The sequence below is a fragment of the Pongo pygmaeus genome, chromosome 5 (assembly GCF_028885625.2).
Source record: "Pongo pygmaeus isolate AG05252 chromosome 5, NHGRI_mPonPyg2-v2.0_pri, whole genome shotgun sequence".
Lineage (NCBI taxonomy): Eukaryota > Metazoa > Chordata > Mammalia > Primates > Hominidae > Pongo > Pongo pygmaeus.
In genome coordinates this window covers 104,952,531-104,965,848 of record NC_072378.2, presented here as the reverse complement: position 1 = coordinate 104,965,848, position 13,318 = coordinate 104,952,531, and the positions used below count along the sequence as shown (strand labels likewise).

The following is a 13,318-nucleotide window of genomic DNA, read 5'->3' as shown; positions in this document are numbered from 1 at the left end:
GGCTGAGGCAGGAGAATTACTTGAACCCGGGAGGCTGAGGTTGCAGCGAGCTGAGATTGTGCCATTGCACTCCAGCCTGGGCTACAAGAGTGAAACACCGTCTCGAAATACACACACACACACACACACACACATATATATGCACCCACACACACACCAAACAACCATAAAAAACTTGGTGTGGCTATATCAGTGTCAGACAAAGGATACTTCAAAGTAATAGATATTACAAGGGAGGTGGGACATTTCATAAACATAAAGGGTCAATTCATCAGGAAGACATAATATTCCCAATATGAATGCAACGAATCTGCTGTTAATGTGGTTTCAAAGCACATGAAGCAAACGATGTTAGCACTCAAAGAAGAAATAGAGAAATCCACAATCATAGTTGAAATTTAACATTCCTTTCCAGCAACAAGTAAGTTTATGAGCACGCACACACACACACACACACACACACACACACACACACCATAAGACACAGATTTGGGCTACACTATCAACCACTATTATCTAATTAACACTATAGAACCATGCACTCAACATCTGCTGAATATTCATTCTTTTCAGGTGCACATGAGCCACTGTCTAGGATAGAACATATCTTGGGACAAAAAAAGTCAATAAATTTCACAAAGTGGAAATCTTACAGAATATGTTTTCTGACCACAACACAATTAAGTTAGAAATAAATAAGACATATAGAAATTCCAAAATATTAATAATACAATATACTTTTAAATAACACTTAGATCAAAGAAGAAATCACAAGGAAAATAAAAATGAAAAAATAAATTAAGATTTGTGAAATGCAGCTAAAGCAGTGTTTAGCGGAAAATTTAAAACTTTATCTGTTTATGTTAGAAAAGAAGGTTTAAAAATCAATGGTCTAAGTTTTTACCTAAAGAAGCTACAAAAAGAGAAAAATAAACCAAAAGTAAATAAAGTAAATTAAGTAATTAAGAGCAGAAACCAATGAAATAGAAAACAACATAAAAAAATTAACAAAGCCAAAAATTGGCTAGAAAGGATTTTTTAAAAATGAATAAACTCCTAGTTAGAATGATCAAGAAACAAAAGAGAAGAAATCAATAGCCATTATCAGCAATGAAAAAGGGAATATTGGTATGTATCCTGTAGTCATTAAGAGGACATAAAGGAATATAATAAACAATTTTATGCCAAAGCATTCTACAGCTTACATAAAAAGGACTCATTCCTTAAAGAAACAAAACATAAGAAAATTGATCTTCAATGAAGCAGTATTGGAAAGCAGGGCCTAATAGGAAGTATTTGGGTCATGGGGGCACTGTCCTTATGAATGGATTAATGTTATTATCCTGGAAATGGGCTCATTATTACAGGAATGGGTTCCTTGTAAAAGGACAACTTTGGTATCCTTTTCTCCCTTTGCTCTCCCACCATGACACATCAAGAGGGCACTTGCCAGATGCCTGCCCCTTGATCTTGGACTTCCCAGCCTCCAAAACTGTGAGCCAATAAAATTATTTTTCATCATAAATTACCTAATCGGTGGTATTCTTTCATAGTAGCACAAAATAGACTAAGACACCATCTCACCAAGAATAAAATCAAACTTCATAAACCACAGTCTACATGACCCTGCCAATTTCTCAGCCCTAATCTTGGACCTCTCTTCTCATCAATCAATTCACTCAGTCATACTGGCTGGCCTGCCACTCCTCAAACATGCTCAATTCATTAATGCCTCGGAATCTTTGCACAGGTTTTCCTTTTGAATAAAGATCACTTCCCCCAGATCTTTACAAGGCTTGTTCCCTTACGTCATTCATGTCTCTGCTCAGATGTCATCTCTTCAGGCATTTCCTGATTACTTAATCTAAAACAGTCCAACTATTACTCTGTCCCCTTACACTGCTATAATTTTCTTCACAGCATTTATCACTACCTGACATCACATTATATACATTTATTAATAAGTCTGTTTTTGCTTATTTGCCTCACATTCTAAAATCTGTGCTCCAGGACGTCAAGACCCTGGTATGTACCATTCTCTGCTCCATGTTCAGTGCCTAGAACAGTACCTGGTCCATGGCAGGTACTCAGCAAAAATTGGTAAAATGAAAGAATTTACAGATGCGAAACTGAGATAGAGGGAAAGATAACTGCACAGGGTTGCAACTACTTAAATAAATATTTACTAAGTAGTTACTTTGTACCCATGACACAATAGTGAATAAGGCAGATCAGGTCCTTGTTCTCACGGAGATTACATTTAAAAGAACTCAGATTATAGGTCTTTCTATTGCAGAGATTTCTTTGAAACTTAAAAAAAAAAATCCCTGGAGAAGGAAAGAATGTAGTATACAACATTCCTCAGCAATTCAATTACAACCAGTTGTCGCAGCTCTTTCTTTCTCTTTTTCTTTTTTTTTTTTTTCAGACGGAGTCTCGCTCTGTCACCCAGGCTGGTGTGCAATGGTGCGATCTCAGCTCACTACAACCTCCACCTCTCAGGTTCAAGTGACTCTCCTGCCTCACCCTCCTGAGTATCTGGGATGACAGATGCGCGCCACCACGCCTGGCTAATTTTTGTATTTTTAGTAGAGATAGGGTTTCACCATGTTGGCCAGGCTGGCCTCAATCTCCTGACCTCATGATCCACCCGACTCGACCTCCCAAAGTGCTGGGATTACAGGCATGAGCCACTGTGCCCAGCCCCCAGCTTTTTCTTTTACTCATTATTAACTACATTTTTTTCTTTTAGATATATTTACTTATTAGTCTACATGAATCCTATATACCATTTCTTTTCTTTCTTTCTTTTTTTAATCTAAGGTCTTGCTTCGTTGTCTACGCTGGTCTCAAACTCCTGGTCTCAAGCGATCCTCCCATTTTAGCTTCCCAAAGTGCTGGGATTACAGCCATGAGCCACCACTCCTAGCCCTATATATGTTTTAAAGCATCATTTGTAAAACACAGTCTTACATATTTTATATCGTGTCTTGAACTTCCTAATAAAACCAAGTACCGAAATCAACATTTCTCAGAGATTTTGGTGATCTCTGTCTAAAAGAAAAAAAATTTTAAGAAAATTTATGAGGCCATTCATTGTCCTGATAATATGAAAATATACAGTGATTTAAAAACATTGTAAAATAACAAAGGGTAGCCCATCAGACTAACAGCAGATCTCTCAGCAGAAACTCTACAAGCCAGAAGAGAGTGGGGGCCAATATTCAACATTCTTAAAGAAAAGAATTTTCAACCCAGAATTTCATATCCAGCCAAACTAAGCTTCATAAGTGAAGGAGAAATAAAATACTTTACAGACAAGCAAATGCTGAGAGATTCTGTCACCACCAGGCCTGCCCTAAAAGAGCTCCTGAAGGAAGCACTAAACATGGAAAGGAACAACCGGTACCAGCCACGCAAAAACATGCCAAATTGTAAAGACCATTGATGCTAGGAAGAAACTGCATCAACTAATGAGCAAAATAACCAGCTAACATCATAATGACAGGATCAAATCCACACATAACAATATTAACCTTAAATGTAAATGGGCTAAATGCTCCAATTAAAAGACACAGAGTGTCAAATTGGATAAAAAGTCAAGACCCATCAGTGTGCTGTATTCAGGAAACCCATCTCACGTGCAGAGACACACATGGGCTCAAAATAAAGGGAAGGAGGAAGATCTACCAACCAAATGGAAAACAAAAAAAAGGCAGGGGTTGCAATTCTGTCTCTGATAAAACAGACTTTAAACCAACAAAGATCAAAAGAGACAAAGAAGGACATTACATAATGGTAAAGGGATCAATTCAACAAGAAGAGCTAACTATCCTAAACATATATACACCCAAAACAGGAGCACCCAGATTCATAAAGCAAGTCCTTAGAGAGCTACAAAGAGACTTAGACTCCCACACAATAATAATGGGAGACTTTAACACCCCACAGTCAACATTAGACAGATCAACAAGACAGAAAGTTAACAAGGATATCCAGAAATTTAACTCAGCTCTGGACCAAGTGGACCTAACAGACATCTACAGAACTCTACACCCCAAATCAACAGAATATACATTCTTCTCAGCACCACATCACACTTATTCCAAAATTGACCACATACGTGGAAGTAAAGCACTCCTCAGCAAATGTAAAAGAACAGAAATTATAACAAACTGTCTCTCAGACCACAGTGCAATCAAACCAGAATTCAGGATTAAGAAACTCACTCAAAACCGCTCAACTACATGGAAACTGAATAACCTGCTCCTGAACGACTACTGGGTACATAACGAAATGAAGGCAGAAATAAAGATGTTCTTTGAAACCAATGAGAACAAAGACAAGACAAACCAGAATCTCTGGGACACATTTAAAGCAGTGTGTAGAGGGAAATTTATAGCACTAAATGCCCACGAGAGAAAGCAGGAAAGATCTAAAATTGACACCCTAACATCACAATTAAAAGAACTAGAAAAGCAAGAGCAAACACATTCAAAAGCTAGCAGAAGGCAAGAAATAACTAAGATCAGAACAGAGCTGAAGGAAAGAGAGACACAAAAAACCCTTCAAAAAAATCAATGAATCCAGGAGCTTGTTTTTTGAAAAGATCAATAAAATTGATAGACTGCAAGCAAGACTAATAAAGAAGAAAAGAGAGAAGAATCAAATAGACGCAATAAAAAATGATACAGAGGATATCACCACCGATCCCACAGAAATACAAACTACCATCAGAGAAGGCTATAAACACCTCTATGCAAATAAACTAGAAAATCTAGAAGAAATGGATAAATTCCTCGACACATACACCCTCCCAAGACTCAACCAGGAAGAAGTGGAATCCCTGAATAGACCAATAACAGGCTCTGAAATTGAGGCAATAATTAATAGCCTACCAACCAAAAAAAGTCCAGGACCAGATGGATTCACAGCTGAATTCTACCAGAGGTACAAGGAGGAGCTGGTACCATTCCTTCTGAAACTATTCCAATCAACAGAAAAAGAGGGAATCCTCCCTAACTCATTTTATGAGGCCAGCATCATCCTTATACCAAAGCCTGACAGAGACACAACAAAAAAAGAGAATTTTAGACCAATATGCCTGATGAAGATCAATGCAAAAATCCTCAATAAAATACTGGCAAACCGAATCCAGCAGCACATCAAAAAGCTGAACCACCCTGATCAAGTGGGCTTCATCCCTGGGATGCAAGGTTGGTTCAACATATGCAAATCAATAAATGTAATCCAGCATATAAACAGAACCAAAGACAAAAACCACATGATTATCTCAATAGATGCAGAAAAGGCCTTTGACAAAATTCAACAGCCCTTAATGCTAAAAACTATCAATAAATTAGGTATTGATGGGATGTATCTCAAAATAATAAGAGCTATTTATGACAAACCCACAGCCAATATCATACTGCATGGGCAAGACTGGAAGCATTCCCTTTGAAAACTGGCACAAGACAGGGATGCCCTCTCTCACCACTCCTATTCAACATAGTATTGGAAGTTCTGGCCAAGGCAATCAGGCGGAGAAAGAAATAAAGGGTATTCAATTAGGAAAAGAGAAAGTCAAATTGTTCCTGTTTGCAGATGACATGATTGTATATTTAGAAAACCCCTTTGTCTCAGCCCAAAATCTCCTTAAGCTGATAAGCAACTTCAGCAAAGTCTCAGGATACAAAATCAATGTGCAAAAATCACAAGCATTCTTATACACCAATAACAGACAAACGGAGAGCCAAATCATGAGTGAACTCTCATTCACAATTGCTACAAAGAGAATAAAATACCTAGGAATACAACTAACAAGGGATGTGAAGGACCTCTTCAAGGAGAACTACAAACCACTGCTCAACGAAATAAAAGAGGACACAAACAAATGGAAGAACATTCCCTGCTCATGGATAGGAAGAATCAATATCGTGAAAATGGCCACACTGCCCAAGGTAATTTATAGATTCAATGCCATCCCCATCAAGCGACCAATGACTTTCTTCACAGAATTGGAAAAAACTACTCTAAAGTTCATATGGAACCAAAAAAGGGCCTGCATTGCCAAGACAAACCTAAGCCAAAAGAACAACCGGAGGCATCATGCTGCCTGACTTCAAACTATACTACAAGTCTATAGTAATCAAAACAGCATGGTACTGGTACCAAAACAGAGATATAGACCAATGGAACAGAACAGAGCACTCACAAATAATACATTGGGTGGGGGGAGGGGGGAGGGATAGTATTAGGAGATATACCTAATGCTAAACGACGAGTTAATGGGTGCAGCACACCAGCATGGCACATGTATACATATGTAACTAACTTGCACATTGTGCACATGTACCCTAAAACTTAAAGTATAATAATAATAAAATAAAATAAAAAAAGAAATAATACCACACATCTACAACCATCTGATCTTTGACAAACCTGAGAAAAACAAGAAATGGGGAAAGGATTCCCTATTTAATAAATGGTGCTGGGAAAACTGGCTAGCCATATGTAGAAAGCTGAAACTGGATCCCTTCCTTACACCTTATACAAAAATTAATTCAAGATGAATTAAAGACTTACATGTTAGATCTAAAACCATAAAAACCCTAGAAGAAAACCTAGGCAATACCATTCAGGACATAGGCATGGGCAAGGACTTCATGTCTAAAACACCAAAAGCAATGGCAACAAAAGCCAACGTTGACAAATGGTAACTAATTAAACTAAAGAGCTTCTGCACAGCAAAAGAAACTACCATCAGAGTGAACAGGCAACCTACAGAATGGGAGAAAATTTTTGCAATCTGCTCATCTGACAAAGGGCTAATATCCAGAATCTACAAGGAACTCAAACAAATTTACAAGAAAAAAACAAACAACCCCACCAACAAGTGGGCAAAGGAGATGAACAGACACTTCTCAAAAGAAGACATTTATGCAACCAACAGACACATGAAAAAATGCTCATCATCACTGGCCATCAGAGAAATGCAAATCAAAACCACAATGAGATACCATCTCACACCAGTTAGAATGGCGATCATTAAAAAGTCAGGAAACAACAGGTGCTGGAGATGATGTGGAGAAATAGGAACACTTTTACACTGTTGGTGGGACTGTAAACTAGTTCAACCATTGTGGAAGACAGTGTGGCGATTCCCAAGGATCTAGAACTAGAAATACCATTTGACCCAGCCATCCCATTACTGGGTATATACCCAAAGGATTATAAATCGTGCTGCTATAAAGACACATGCACATGTATGTTTACTGTGGCACTATTCACAATAGCAAAGACTTGGAACCAACCCAAATGTCCATCAGTGATAGACTGGATTAAGAAAATGTGGCACATATACACCATGGAATACTATGCAGCCATAAAAGTTCATGTCCTTTGTAGGGACATGGATGAAGCTGGAAACCATCATTCTCAGCAAACTATCGCAAGGACAAAAAACCAAACACCGCATGTTCTCACTCATAGGTGGGAATTGAACAATGACAACACCTGGACACAGGAAGGGGAAGATCACACACCGGGGCCTGTCATGGGGTAGGGGGAGGGGGGAAGGGATAGCATTAGGAGATATACCTAATGTAAATGACGAGTTAATGGGTGCAGCACACCAGCATGGTGCATGTATACATATATAACAAACCTGCACGTTGTGTACCTGTACCCTAGAACTTAAAGTATAATAATAAAAAAAGAAATTAAAAAAATTGTAAAATCATTTAGTATTAGTTACAATTACTAACTATAAAAATATCATATGAAAAAATAGAAAACCATATAGAGATGAAAGAAGATGGGTTTTAGATTTTCAAAAAGGTGTTATTAGATAGCACATTACGTACTGATCACTTGGAGAGTCATGGTAAAGTTCACAGTTCTGAGTTCTGGCAAGGTTTTGCTCAGCATCCTACCAACTGGACTTTGAAAAGCAGCCTAACCATGCACTACAGCACACCCAGACTTCCTTCCTAAGGCAAAAAATGAGTAATTGGTTTAGCATTGTCCAAGTCTGTACAGATATGGTTAACTTTTTTAATGTACAGTGAGTGGGTGCTTGCTTTTCCAGCACATATACTAAAATTGGAACAATACAGAGAAGATTAGTATGGCCCCTATACAAGAATGACATACAGGGCCAGGTATGGTGGCTTACGCCTATAATCCCAGCAGTTTGGGAGACTGAGGTGGGTGGATCACTTGAGGTCAGGAGTTCGACACCAGCCTGGTCAACATGGTGAAACCCTGTCTTTACTAAAAATACAAAAACTAGCTGGGCATGGTGGCACATGTCTTTATCCCAGCTACTTGGGAGGCTGAGGCAGGAGAATCGCTTGAACCCGGGAGGCAGAGGTTGCAGCGAGCCAATATCGTGACCCTGCACTGCAGTCTGGGTGACAAGAGCGAGATTCCATCTCAGGAAAAAAAAAAAAAAAAAAAAAAAAAAAACAGAATGACACACAAATTTATGAAGTATTCCGTATTAAATAATAATAGTTATTATTGCTAAATATAAGTGAGTGGATTTAGGAATTCTCAGGATTTAAACAGGCTTACCTACATAAGATATACATAGAATAAAAGAAATAGTGCCTTCAGGTATTTCTGAAACTTTTCTCAATCTATGATGTGATTATTTACCTGCTGCTTCTACTACTGCTCCTAACAGTTTAACGTTATACTATTCATAGCACATATACTTGTAGCTATAAATGTCATATGCAATTTTTTTTTTTAAGAGATAGGGTCACATTATATTGCCTGAGCTGGTCTCGAACTCCTGGGCTGAAGTGACCCTCCCATCTCAGCTTGCCAAATAGCTGAGATTACATGTGCGAGCCATTGCACTTGATCCAAAAATTCCAATGACTAGCAATACAACTTTAAAATGTTACCATTAAGATCATTTCCATTGGGTAGAACGTGCACTAGTCGGGCAACAGGTACACTAAAAGCCAGACTTCACTACTTTACAATTCATCCATGTAACCAAAAGCCACTTGTACCCCTAAAACTATTGAAATGAAAATATTTTTAAAACTAAAACAGTAATTTCCAATGACTGTATTAACTCAATTTTTAGAGCATGAAAAAAATTAGATTAAGCCATATGAAGTAGTTTATTGGCTATAATTAGATTTATATCTTCATTGTGGGAATTGAAATTTCTATTTATAGTACTATACTTTGGATTTACAAACTGTAAAACTGGGATTCCTGTACCACAAATATTTTGTGAATAAAATAATTTGAATTCCTATAAAAATACCAATGAGAGTTGATAATGATGGGAAGAAAGTGATTTTGAAGTTCATCTTTAAAAATAAATGAAAATAGCTATAATAATATCTCAGAACAGTAATAAAGGGAGATTTACCTTTGAGGAATTAAAAGGTATTACAAAAATATAGAAATTAAAACAACTAGCGGAAGAAAGAGTAGGACAAGCTGTAAAAGTATAGAGCCCTGAAACATACATATTAGAAGTAACGTATGGAAGAAATCATTAAATAACAAAAGAACTTTCACAAATCAACAGAGTTCAACAAGAGATGCTGAGTAAGGGGAAATTCAGAACAGAGCTTCTTAATCTTTATATAATGTAACAAATAAAATTTTTGATGGATTTAAAAGTTAATAGAAGGAAACCAGGAAAAATATAGATAATTATTTGATCACTGAATAGGTAAAACACAAAGACAGAAACAAAATGGAAGAACAATAAAATGGATATACCACAAATTATCATAGAGGATAGTTATTATTATTTGTGGGTAAAGATATTTCATACCTTGAAAACCATGAATAAATTGAAAAACTATTAAAAATCAACAAAGAGCCAGGCCCAGTGGCTCACGCCTGTAATCCCAGCACTTTGGGAGGCTGAGAAGGCAGATCACTTGAGCTCAGGAGTTTGAGACTAGCCTAGGCTAGTGAAACCCCATCTCTACTAAAAATACAAAATTAGCAGGGCATGGTGGTGCACACGTGTAATCCCAGCTATATAAGTGGCTCAGGCAGGAGAATTGCTTGAACCCAGGAAGAGAGGCTGCAGTAAGCTGAGATCCTGCCACTGCACTCCAGCTTGGGTGACAGAGTGAGACCCTGTCTCTAAAAAAAAAAAACCAAAAACAAAAAAATCAACAAAAGAAGTTTTTTAAATAACTGGTTAAAAATTATCAATCTCATTAAGTTTATAAAAATAAAAGGAGGAAAAGATTTCATTTTGAATAGGATACACACACACACAAACAAACACATCCCAGGGTAGGCTTCATACTGAGCTTACTTTTACTCATGTATTTTCTCTTATACTAACTTTGTATTGTTTTAGTTTTTTTTGGTTTTTTTGTTTTTTTTTTTTTGAGACAGAATCTCACTCTGTTGCTGTTGAGCAGCTGGGACTACAGGCATGCGCCACTATGCCCAGCTAATTTTTGTATTTTTAGATGGGGTTTTACCGTGTTGGCCAGGCTGGTCTCGAACTCCTGACCTCAAGTGATCCACCTGCCTCAGCCTCCCAAAGTGCTGGGATTATAGGCATGAGCCATCACGCTTGGCCAGTTTCAGTTTTCTTCATTTAGACTCTGTGTATCTCTCATTAAGCTTTAGTCCTAGGTATTTTCACTTTTTTGTTCCTTTGGCAAATGGAGTATATTCTTCCAGTGAGCAAAGGACATTTCAGAGGTTCTTTCCTTGGTCTTCTATCCTTCAACCCCCATCTCCCATAGCAGAGGGGTTGGGCTTTGATAGTTTGCTTACTGTCAGCACACAAGAGCAGAAATCACAAATCACTTCCATAAATCAGAGGTTTGTCTCTGTTTGAGAGAGGCTAAAAGCCACCTCTGTACTCATGTTAAGGGAAGAAAAACCACAATGAGAGGGGAGAAAAACTCCAGTATTTCATAGGGACAAAGTAACCTGAGAGAGAGAGCTGCACTTTTAGAAAACCTGGCTCCCACTGACATCTGAAGAAAATTTTTAACATAAACCAGTTTAGGACAGAAAAGAAAGCTCTCTGGAACTAAAAACATGATCTGAAATTTTGAAACTAAATAGAAAAAAAAAAAAACAGTGAAAGAAGACAGTCACATCTGAGAAGTCAGTCGATGTTCTAGAAGAACTCAATTAATGTTCAAAATAATAATCTTACAAAAGAAAGCAAGACGACAGATGAAAATGCTGAGAAAAGACACAAAACTTTAGGAGCACTAATAGCTATGTAACCAGATTTCCAGAAGAAAAGGAAAAAAGTAAAGAAACATATAAACAAATAACAGAGGAAAATTCTAAACACACGAAAAAGGAATATTTAGTACAGGTCACACTGTTTTTGTAGCAAGGCCTTCCAATGAAGGAAGTGGTATATTAACTTAGATTATAGTACAAGCTCATTGTCTTCTTGAAAAACAGTAACAGTTTACAGACTAGCTACTCTGTAATCCAGTGCTATTTTATGTGTATCAGTTATTTTTGCCTACCCCCTCCCCCCAATTCAGTGTCTCTACTCATAATGGCACTTTTTCTTCTGGAGAATCCTCTTTCCCCTACTTTTAATCCTTGTGGTTTAGATGGGGGTGGGAGTTCACCTGACTCCCCAGCACAGAGTGGGCAAACGATTCATGTCTAGCGAATCAGATTATCACATTCTAGGCTAGATCAACAAAATTAATTATGAACTTTTGTGAGAATTGCTGGGAATTCTATCCCTCTTGGCACTAGGATTGAGCACTCAAATCCAGATGTATCTGAACTATTTTAATTCCTGGAATTATAAACTATGTGATTCAACAAATTTCTTCCCACATCACCCTCCCACGCCAAGCCAAGGGATCTCAAACTTACAATATATCAAAATTACCCAGAGGTTTGTTGGAAAAAAGAAGAAAAAAAAAACAATGGCTAAGCTCAACACTCCAGGTTAAGTCTAGGGTCAGGCCTTGGAGTGTGCATTTTAAACAAGATCCCATGTGATGCTAATGCTGGTCCAAAAATGACACTGAGAACAACTATCTTCAGCCATGATGAGATCATTTGTGTAACTTGCACCGGAAAGACTTAAGACCAATATACCTCCAGTCAGATAATAAACAACAACCCTTTAACAGCACTGGATTTCAGAGTAGCCAGCACAGTGAAAATCAAAACTAAGTATCAAATTATCTAGAAAATAACAAAAAAAAACCTAGAACTTCATACTGAAACCTGTGCAAAACAGTTAAGTTTTTCCTAAAAGAATATTTATGGTCTGAAATCCTTAGTACCTATAAAAATAAAGACTGAAGATAAATTAAGCATCCAATTTATGAAAATAGAAAGAAAAATATAACAAAATTAACAAAGAAGACATTATACAAGTGAGATCTGAAAGAAACAAAAAACAGGCAAAATTGTAGATAAAATAAAAGGCAATATTTGAAAAGGTAAATTCGCGAGATGCCTAAATGAGAAAAAAAGAAAATGAAAACATAAAATGTTAGGAATTACTAAAATCCAATTGCAGGCCAGGTGTGGTGGCTCACACCTGTAATCCCAGCACTCTGGGAGGCTGAGGCGTGAGGATTGCTTGAGCCCAGGAGTTCAAGAACAGCCTGGGCAACATGGTGAAACCCTGTGTCTACTAAAAAAAAAAAAATTATTGGTTGTGTTGGTGTGTGCCTGTAATCCAAGCTGCTCAGGAGGCTGAGGTGGGAGAATCACCTGAGCCCAGGAGGTCGAGGCTGCAGTGAGCCAAGATTCCACCACTGTGCTCCAGCCTGCGCAACCAGAGTGAGAACCTGTCTCAAAAAAAAAAAAAAAAAAAAAAAAAAAAAAATTCCAATTGCATATAAGGAGGAAATTTAAAGAATAAGAAAATCTTCTTTCAATTTTTGGCACAAATTAGAAAATCTAATGGAAGTAAATAATTTCTTAGTAAAATATACCAAATCCGATCAAAAAGGAAACAGAAAACTCTAATAGATATGAGAAAGCTCTGGACAATTTTTTTAACTACAAAATGCGAAGGGCTTTGGTGTTTATAGCTTAGTTCTATTACCTTTTAAAGTTGTGGGCTCTAAATTATTTTGATCATGCACACTTATTGGTAAGAATTTTTTTTGAACACCTACCCCATTATATGTAAATACACACAAATACACATATAATGTGTATTTGTGTGTATTTATAATATCAGGTATATACTAGTATATATTATAAAACATAAAAATAAAAGGTATAAAGTAAATAAATATAAACACAAGTTGTGATGTTTTTCCCATGAAAGAAGAAATCTATTATTTATCACTTGAGGAGACTA

At 37.1% G+C, this 13,318-nt stretch overlaps 1 protein-coding gene and 1 non-coding gene across 7 annotated transcripts in view; one reads left to right on the top strand and one right to left on the bottom strand.

The window, feature by feature from the left end:
• The window catches only part of LIN28B (lin-28 homolog B), a 144,326-nt gene that overhangs the window by 29,552 nt on the left and 101,456 nt on the right, over positions 1-13,318 (bottom strand). The window lies entirely within an intron of this gene.
• Positions 8,074-8,180, top strand: LOC129039708 (U6 spliceosomal RNA). Its single transcript, XR_008503425.1, has one exon. It is a non-coding gene; the product is annotated as a U6 spliceosomal RNA (small nuclear RNA).